We start from the raw sequence: 9,263 nt of genomic DNA, 5'->3' as shown, positions 1-9,263 counted from the left end.
CGTGAACACTATGACCCGCACACATATCTCACTAAAGCCAAACTGATTCATCCTTATTCACTGTCCAGAACTGCCCATGGCTACTCCCATGCCACCCAGCGCAGGAGGAGATAAGACTAAGGGGAAGGTAAACTGGAAGGACAGTGGTTTCAAGCATTTGCAGTTAAAATATCATATTTCTACAAACATTACGGGAACAGATGGCCATGAAAACACTTACAAGTTCAAGCAAGGGGCCTTGAAACTTAAGCTTCATTAGTTTCATGGTAAATCCATTTCTAGTTTAAATTCAAATTTTCTTCCACCAGACATGCTGTTGTTTCTTTTGGAAGGATGTAAGTTTGCACCTTGAACTGAAGGGTCAGATCTCTAGGAAATACAAAGCAAATGCATAGGAGCCTATATTTCAGTTGGCCAATTTATTAAATCTAATAAAGCAATTACTTAGCATTATGTGGATCAGTGACTCTTAAATCTAGCAGTAGGTTAAAACACTATATGTAGCTTTTAAAAATATACATTCCAGCTGGGCATAATGGCGCATGCCATGAACCTAACAGAGACTTTGACTTGGCATAATTAAGGAGAAGCAGTAAATTTCCCTCCAAATTGGCTAGATTGGAACCAAGTAAGAAGAATGTGAGAAGGATTTATAGTGCCCCAACTCTTTTGGAACAAAAGTAGAGAAGCCCTTTCCAGGTTAGCTTAGGCACAGAAAGCAGTTTACTGTCTCCTGTGGCTGATATGTTTATTTTAGGCATGGCTGAATCAAGACTTAAAATAGCCAAACTCCGAACATTTGTCATGAGGAGAAGGCTCCTTTCAATAATTTCTGATAGAGCTGGCTTGTTCAAGTGTCCACTTCTAACCCAATCCCTGTCTAGATTGGCTGCCTGGCCACCACTAACCTCTAACACCCAGGAGAAGAAGCCTCACCAAGCCATATGACTTTGGAAAGTATGGTAGCTCCCCTAAAAGAAACTGGGATTGTAGGCAGAAACACCCGATGACTCAGTCTTAGGTTCAGTGATCTTTGGAACCACTTTTTTTTTTGAGACAAGGTCTTGTTACATAGTTCAGACTGGTCTTGAGCCCACTATATAGCCTAGCCTTGCCTCAAACTTGCAGTGATGCTCCTGCCTCAGCCTCCTGAGTGTTGAGATTACAGGTGTGCGCCACCACACTCAGATCTTTGGAGCCACTTCTCAGTGAGGGTGAACTAACTTGCTTTGTGTTCACTGAATTCTCTGACTTTGCCACCTTCTGGGGCCCTACATGTCTAAAGCCTTTCTTCAGAACACCAAGCCATGGAGAGGGGTGCTATGGAACTTGTTTGCAGCTCTCTACCTACTGTTGAGAGAGGGTTCTGAAATTGCACTCAAATACTCATGCTTGAGCCAATCTAACAGTTCAAAGTCAGTCTATTGGGGCAGGAACCTAACACTGGTGGCCATGGACCCCTGGGGAGCCTGCATGCTGGTGTCTTCTGAGTCGGCTGGAGCTACAGTGATATCCTGACAGAAGATGGGAAAGGGATGCAGTGTTGTTGTTTGTGGTTTACTATCTGTGGGGAAAACTGCAACGCTGGAGCAGCTCCTTCATGGAAATCATATTGCTGGAATAGACAATGGTGAGACAATGGAAGACGTGTATGTGTCTTCTGCGAGAATGGATTAGAGAGTATAGGAATAGTTACATCTTGTTGACACCAGAGGCCTATAAGAAGGCTCTGAGATGCCAAAGCATTGATTTTTATTTGCTGATGGGTTTGTTCTTGCATACAGTGTGGAAGAACTTTGAATTCTTTCAAAGAGTGGAGCTTCCGAGGTAAGAAACTGTTAAATTCAAAGACAAAAGAGAGGTTGCAATTTTTGTAATGAGAAACAAAATCGACCTTTCTGAGCAGAGACAAGTGGCTGCTCAAGTGGCACAGCCGTGGGCAAAAAGTGAGAGGACGAGATGCTGGGAAGAAGCTGTTACAGATCAGAAAACTCTGATCAAATTGTTTGCCTTTTTAGCCATAAACTTTCCCAACCCAGGAGCAAGTCAATCTTTCTTTTCCCTGGAAGGAAAAACAAAGGCAGTCAGCAATTCCACAATTATTTGTTGAATAGTGATTGCCTGAGTGTGAATACTGAGAGAGCTTAACATTTAAAATAGGCCTTTGTATCAACCTTTGGCCATTAAGGAAATCCTGAGTAATTTAATATACTTTAGGTTATAGTTAAATTATTAAACTATTGGACTGTTCATTACTGCTTGATATGAAATATATTCTCATTCTCTTTTGAAGCCTGTCCCTAAAATCAGCATCTCTTATTTATATTGTACTTGCCAAAATAGTAAAGTAAAGTTTGAATACTATGTAAAAAGGAAAAACCAACCAACCAAACAAACAAACAAAAATCAAAACCAGTCCAAAGTCAATCAAGTGAAGCTAGGTAGAGAGGTAAAGTCCAGAACCAAAGCCGAAGAAGGCAGAACCAACAGGAGTCGACAACATGCTCCTGAGTGTATGGAGGACTGTACACGCTAATGTTTTTGAGCAGAAGCTAGGATAGCTAAAATCACTTTCAAAGCCATTTCTCCCAAATGCTGTGGGCATAGCTCAGCTACCTGCATGCTCAGTTTATCAAACACGTTCTTCATAATCAGATATACTTCGTAGTACATGGTTTTGGTACTTAAAAATCACAAAAGAGTGGTGTAAGTGGCCCAAAGATGTGCCACTCCAATCCCTCTGGGGAAAGCCCTTGGCCGTTCCGGTCTAGTGTGGACCAACTTTAGCAGAGCATATTTGCTGCAGCGCTCCCTTCTGGTCCGGAGGGCCTGGGTGCCTGCTTTGCAGTTCATGTTTTCCCTCAGACCAACTCTGCTTCTTCTTCTGCTTCCTTTCATGGCTACCGATCTCTAGTAAACACCTTGTACCTCAAACTTTGTTTCAGCATCTGCTTCCAGAAAACCCAACCTGTGGTAAGCATCATTAGCACCTATCATAATTGAACTGTTAAATGTAAAAGGAAGAGTTAAGCCTGCAAACTGTTGTTCCATCAGTGAAAAAGACATCTTTCTAGGTTCTTTTTTTCTTTCTCTCTAATAAAAAAGTGCAGATCCCACCTTTATTCCTTTTTATTAACATCTCTTAAGACTCAAACTAGGATATTTTTTAATTTACCAAATTTTGAGAGCCATGTAATTGTGCAAGAAGTTGTTCTAGAAAAAGATCTAGTTTAATCAAGTATCTGGGTAGTAAGGAATCATTGTTTCATTCACATTTTAAATTTTAAACATTTTTCATTTTTGTCACTATGTGTTTGCAATACATAAGTGCATTTATCACGGGGACTTGGTACACATACAAGTTACATCTCGATCCCATTTACTTCCTTTCTCCACCTCTCCTTCCTCTCTCCCCATCTCCAGATCCCCTTCCAATCTCTAAAAAATCTATCTCCCTGTTTCCTATCATCTATGCTTTATTTTGCTCTTTTAATTATTTATACTTTGGGTTTTTCATATATGAGAAACCATGTGATATTTAACCTTCTGTTTCTAATTTATCCCACCTAGTATTATAGACTCAAGGTGCATCTATTTTCCTGCAAATAACTCAGATCTATCCTTCTTTATGTTTAAGTAATATGTGTGTGTTTTTATTATATATGTAATATATATCATGTTCTTGTTAATTCATCTGTTAATGGGCATATAGGCCAATTCCAAGATTAACTAATGTGAATCTGTTGCTCTAAACATAGATATGCATGTATCACTGTGATATTATGTCTTTAACTCTTTCAGAAAGATACCCAGAAAAAACAGAGCTTCAAGTGAAGTCTATTCTTAGCTTTTTAAGAAATCTCCATACTGATTTCCGTAGCAAATGTACTAGTTTACATTCTTAACAACACTGTGAAAGTGTTTCTTTTTCCCCACAGTTTCACCAGCATTAGTTGGTTTTTGAGTTTGTGATGATGGCCATTCTTTCTGGAATAAGATGGAATCTCAGTATTGTTTTGATTTACATTTCTCTAATGACCAAAGATTCTGAAATTTTTTTTTTCATGTACCGTGAGTTATTTGTACTTCTTTTGAGAAGTGTTTATTAGTTTGAAATGCCCATTTTTGTTTGTTTGTTTTCTTCCAGTACCAGGAGTTGAACTCACAACCTTGCACTTACTTGCCAGACAGGCACTGTCCAATGTCCATTTTTGATTGGGTCTTTTATTTATTTATTTATTTATTTATTTATTTATTTATTTATACAATTGGGGGAATTTTATTCTGGAGGGCATACTTTTTGAGTTCTTTGTATATTCTAGATAGTAGTCCTCTGCTCAAGGGGTAGCTTGACAATTTTTTTTTTTTAGCTTGACAAATTTTATCCCATTCTCTTTACTCTGTTGCTTGTTTTCTTTGCTGTGCAGAAACTTTTTAATTTGATGTAATCCCATCGCTGGTTGTTGGTGTTCTTGCTTGTGCAGTTAGGGTTCTGTTCAGAAAGCCCTTGTCTATTTCTTTTTTCTTATTTTAAAGAGAGAAAATAACAATAAAACAGAGTTTCAAAACAGGTTAGTAGGAGAGTTACAATAATTAATACATTGTCTATTGTTTTTTTCAGTAGTTAGTCAGAGTACAAGATATAAACATGTTTTTCTTGTCCAAACAATATTACTCTTCAAGAGTTTTACCTGTTTTATTCTCCAGTAGAGATTCAATGTTTCTATTTTTATACCTAGGTCTTTGATCCATCTTGATTTGATTTTCAAAATGAGTGAGAGATATAGGTCTGCATTTTAAATCAAAATTAAAATTAAACTCTACACAATCTTCTAAAAACACAGTGTTATTTTTCAATAATAAAGACACATTTCTATCTCAAAACTTATCTGTACAATCAATTTATTTTTTTTTTTTTTTTCTTGGTTTTTCTCCGGTACCAGGAACCGAACTCATGAGCTTGCGCTTGCCAGGCAGGCTGCACAATCAGTTTAAATCTCAGTTTCATTTCATTACAGTTATGGAAAATAACCAATTAGTAGAGGCCATTTCGTAGAGTTTTTAGAGTCTCTTGTTACTTTATTTTGCATAACTGAGGTAGAATGCCATAACTCAGACCTTTAAAACTGTGATACCTTTTTAGTCTAATAATGAATGGCATAGTTGAAAAATTCAGTTAATTCATTAAAACGAATAATGAGAAAGAACCAGCTGCTACATCACTGTTCCTTACATAAGTCCATTTGTTAATCGTTCATATTCTTAAATTCCATGGGTGGTTACTTAAAATAACTCTAAATTATTTTCTTTATATCACTACTTCTTGATCCATCTGCTTTGAATATTGATTACTGACCTTTTTATATGGTGGGTAAAAGTTCAGCTCCCACGTTGTTCCATTTTAAACTTTTTAAAATTGTCTGTCTATATAGTACAATAACAACTATTTCTTATTCTCAAGGCTTTCAAAAGTTTCTCTTTTTCATTCATCCTCTACAATGAACATGTTAGAAGCTTTATTCTTTCTTCCCTCTCTGTCTTACTGAACTCTGTTAGTTATTCTCTGACCTTTACATTTTCAGCATTGATAAATTTGAACTATTGAGATACCTAGTTATCCATGTTCATCATGGCACAGTTCAAAACACACAGGTTATGGAATCAGTTTAGTTAATTCCATTTAGTTGATTCCACTTAGCTGTCAGTGAAAAAGTGGGTAACAAAAATGTGGTAAAATATTAGCCACAAAGAAGAACAAAATCATGTCATTTGCAGGAAAATGAATAGAACTGGAGACCATTATGTTAAGCAAAGGGAAACCAGACTCAGAAAGTCAAGAATTGCATGTTTTCCCTAAAATGTGGAATCTAAAAAAAATGACATGAGAGTAGAAGGGAGATTATTAGACAAGAGAAATGGGATTGGGAGGAGAAGCTAATAGGGAAGATGTATATGATCAAAGTATATTATACACATGTATAAAAATGCCACAATAATACCCAATAAAAATGAGAATATCAACTCTATCTGTTGCTGCATTTCAGAAATATGTTGAGCTGTCTTATCCACAAAGTCCCCTCTGAATAGCTCAGCTTTATTCTTGTACTATAATTTTAGGTATTACTGGAAGAAGGGAGTAAAATAAAATAGGCGCTTGAGATGTAGATAACCATCTCAAATTAAAAAAAAGAGTAAGGACTTTTCCATACTGCCTTCGATTTAAAAATTTACAGCCTCAGCCAGGTATGGTGGCACATGCCTGTAATCCCAGCACTCGGCAGGCTGAGGCAGGAGGATCTTTGCAAGTTTGAGGCCTGCCTAGGTTACATAATGAATTCAAGGCCAGCCTGAACTACATAACAAAACCCCCGTCTCAAAACACCAAAAATAAATAAATAAATAAATAATAAATAAAAATTTACATCCTCATAGAAAATCTAGAAAATTGATGACACAATTCTCCCAAAGGAACACACAAGAATAAACTTGTATATCCTTTAGATAGAAAATAATCCAGATTTGGAACCAGATTGGATCTGGATGTGTGAAGACGAAAGAATAGTTCCTATTAAATGCCTTTTTGTACCTAGCACTTTACAAATATTGTCTCCTTGAATACCCATGTTACACATGAAGCAAATGAGGCTCAGTTAAGTGATTCACATAGAGTGCTACAGTTTCAAACGTCCCATCTGATACCTACCTCATGCATGCTTCCTATGAGGAAGCAAAGATGGTAAAAGGATGAACCATACCAACAGAGGCAAGGTCTGACCATAAAATAAAGACCTGAGTATCTAGTTGAATGAATGGGAGCCATAGTCAACATGTACAATGTAAGTGATGGGGAAGTTATTTGCATGGGACTAGAAGGGCTTCTCCATAGCTTTCTCTTCCCAGGACAGAACATTTCTTAGGAGCTGGATGAATTGACTCACAAGTCTCATTGGTGAGCAGGCTGTTGTCTACTATTTGATTTCTGCTGTTGAGAAGCTCTGCTTCAGATCACATTGGCATTTCATTTCAGAGAAAAGCAGTCATGGATTAAAGCACCTATTATCGAACACTCACAGTATGTGTAGGGTTCTAAGGGAATGGCAGTTAACGGACAATTCATTAATCAGTCATTGCTACAAATACGAACCATACTGACAACTCATATCAGTTATGTGACCTTTTTTAAAAAAATGTAACTTTTACGTGTGCTGATCTCATGTTTCTTCACTTTAAAGTTTTAAAAGGCTGATATTTTCTGCAAGTTAGTTAAATATTGATTACTATTTTTAAAACCACCCTCATGACAATGACTTTTACATATGCAAATGTAATGCAAAATGAGAACCATGGCTGTCCAGATGGAGGCTATGCAGAACAGATGCTGTCTTCTAGATGTGTGCTCTGGAGGAAGAGCTAGTAGTCAAAATAAGGCTAATAACGCAGCTCATAATGATTATAGCTGGTTTCTAATTTGCAAGATGACTGACGTATGCAGGGCAGTCAGAGCACATTAGACGGAAGCAACAAACCTCTGCTTCAAGCAGTAAATTTTCAAGGGAATGAGGGACAAGGATATATTTTGTCTTGTTCCTTAATTACTGAGGTAATTAATTGCCAGAAGTGAAATTGTGGTCTCTAGACACCTTAATATCGGCACAGCGGAAGGAAAATACAGAGCTCAGAGCACCAGTGTGACAGCTCCACAGATTAACGAAAACATCTAACTGGGAGAAAATTCTATCAGCTAATATTATTGCCCTCAATATGTCTTTTTCCATTAAATTAAGAAACCTTTAAGACACTTTCACTTTTTACACTTGATAGAATGAGAAATGGTATTTTGCTTATAATAGTCAAAGCAAGGGAGAAACAGTTCAAGCAAAATAGAGCATTTTTGTTACAGTTAGTTATGAAGGATTTAAATGAGGAATTCAGATGAAGTCTATCAAACTTCACCCTATTTTCAAAAGGCAAATCAGGCATAAGTTGGCCAAAACTTGTGCTCCACTTTCAAATATTAAACCCACATTTATATTTCACTTTTCTCTGACTGTATCTGTGAACTAAAGGTACACCTGAAATGTTAGTAAGGTCAGCAAAACAAGATATCTTGGGGAAGATATTAATCTTGTCTAAGCCAGGTGATACTGGCAAAGGAAGCATTTTCATGAGAGAGAAAACCTCAGTCCATGTAAGATAGCATGATTTGTTTGTTTGTTTGTTTGTTTTGAGACAGGGTTTCACTATGCAGTTCAGGCTGGCCTTGAGCTCACTTTGTAGCCCAGGCTGGTCTTGAACTCACAACAATCCTCCTGCCTCAGCCTTCTGAATGCTGGGATTACAGGCATGTGCCAGCACACCTAGCCCCCAGATCTGTTTGAGTTGAGGTCCTAGCAGAGCTGAAGAAAGATGGAAGAAGGGGAGCAGGAGAAGGAACAGGAAGAAGAAGAGGAGAAAGAGGAGGAGGAGGAGAAGGAGGAAAAAATCAAAGAGGAAAAGGAGGAGGAGGAGGAAAATTGTAATTTAGTAAAAACTGTTGATTGCCTCTGTACTGAAGTTGGAGTGTAACTCGCTCAAGAAATGCACCATGGAATTATAGATGGTGTAATACAATTTTAGAAAAATATTCATACACAGGGAAATGGAGAATTGAGGTCATCATGTACAAAATGAAGACTAGAAAGGTTTAAAAGACTAGAAAGATAATCTTAAGACTGAGATGGGTTAAAGGACTACATGGAGACCAGAGAGTGCATAAAAGGACAGTTACCATGGTCTCATACAGTAAGACCATGGGAGTCACATTTTATAGTAAAACAAAAATGAATATTCAGAGAAAGAATATTTTATTTGTGATAATTAACAGAGTACTGTACTCAAGAACATCAAAATGTGCAGTAATCACAACCAGACCAAGGGAAACTACACATTAAAATGAAAAATTAGATTTTGCTTTTCAAATTATATGCATTTGTGAGTATTTTGAAATAATGGGTGAAATATTTTAAATGACATGGCAATTAGAATTGGAATTCAGTAATGCTATTTTTAAGCTTTGCAAATCAGAAACAATTCCACAGGTTGCTTTCACTGTGAATACAAGGCCATCATTTCAACTCTGTCTGATTAACATGGTGACTTCTACCTGCTTTGGCCTGATTGGAACACCTTCTTTGAAAATGCAAAGTTCTGAATTAATTGCAAGCATTTAAAAACCTGAGCGCTCAACAGAAACATTAAAGGCAACAAATATCATCTCTTACTTT

At 37.1% G+C, this 9,263-nt stretch overlaps 1 pseudogene; it reads left to right on the top strand.

Annotated features, from left to right (window-relative positions):
• Positions 1 to 1,524: 1,524 nt before the first annotated feature.
• Positions 1,525 to 2,148, top strand: LOC102011948 (annotated as a pseudogene).
• The last annotated feature ends 7,115 nt before the right edge of the window (positions 2,149 to 9,263 follow it).

Source organism: Chinchilla lanigera, unplaced genomic scaffold (genome assembly GCF_000276665.1).
Source record: "Chinchilla lanigera isolate Chin_1 unplaced genomic scaffold, ChiLan1.0 scaffold00052, whole genome shotgun sequence".
In the NCBI taxonomy this organism is placed as follows: Eukaryota; Metazoa; Chordata; class Mammalia; order Rodentia; family Chinchillidae; genus Chinchilla; species Chinchilla lanigera.
Note: the sequence above shows the minus strand (reverse complement) of the source record. Positions and strands in the feature narration are given on the sequence as shown.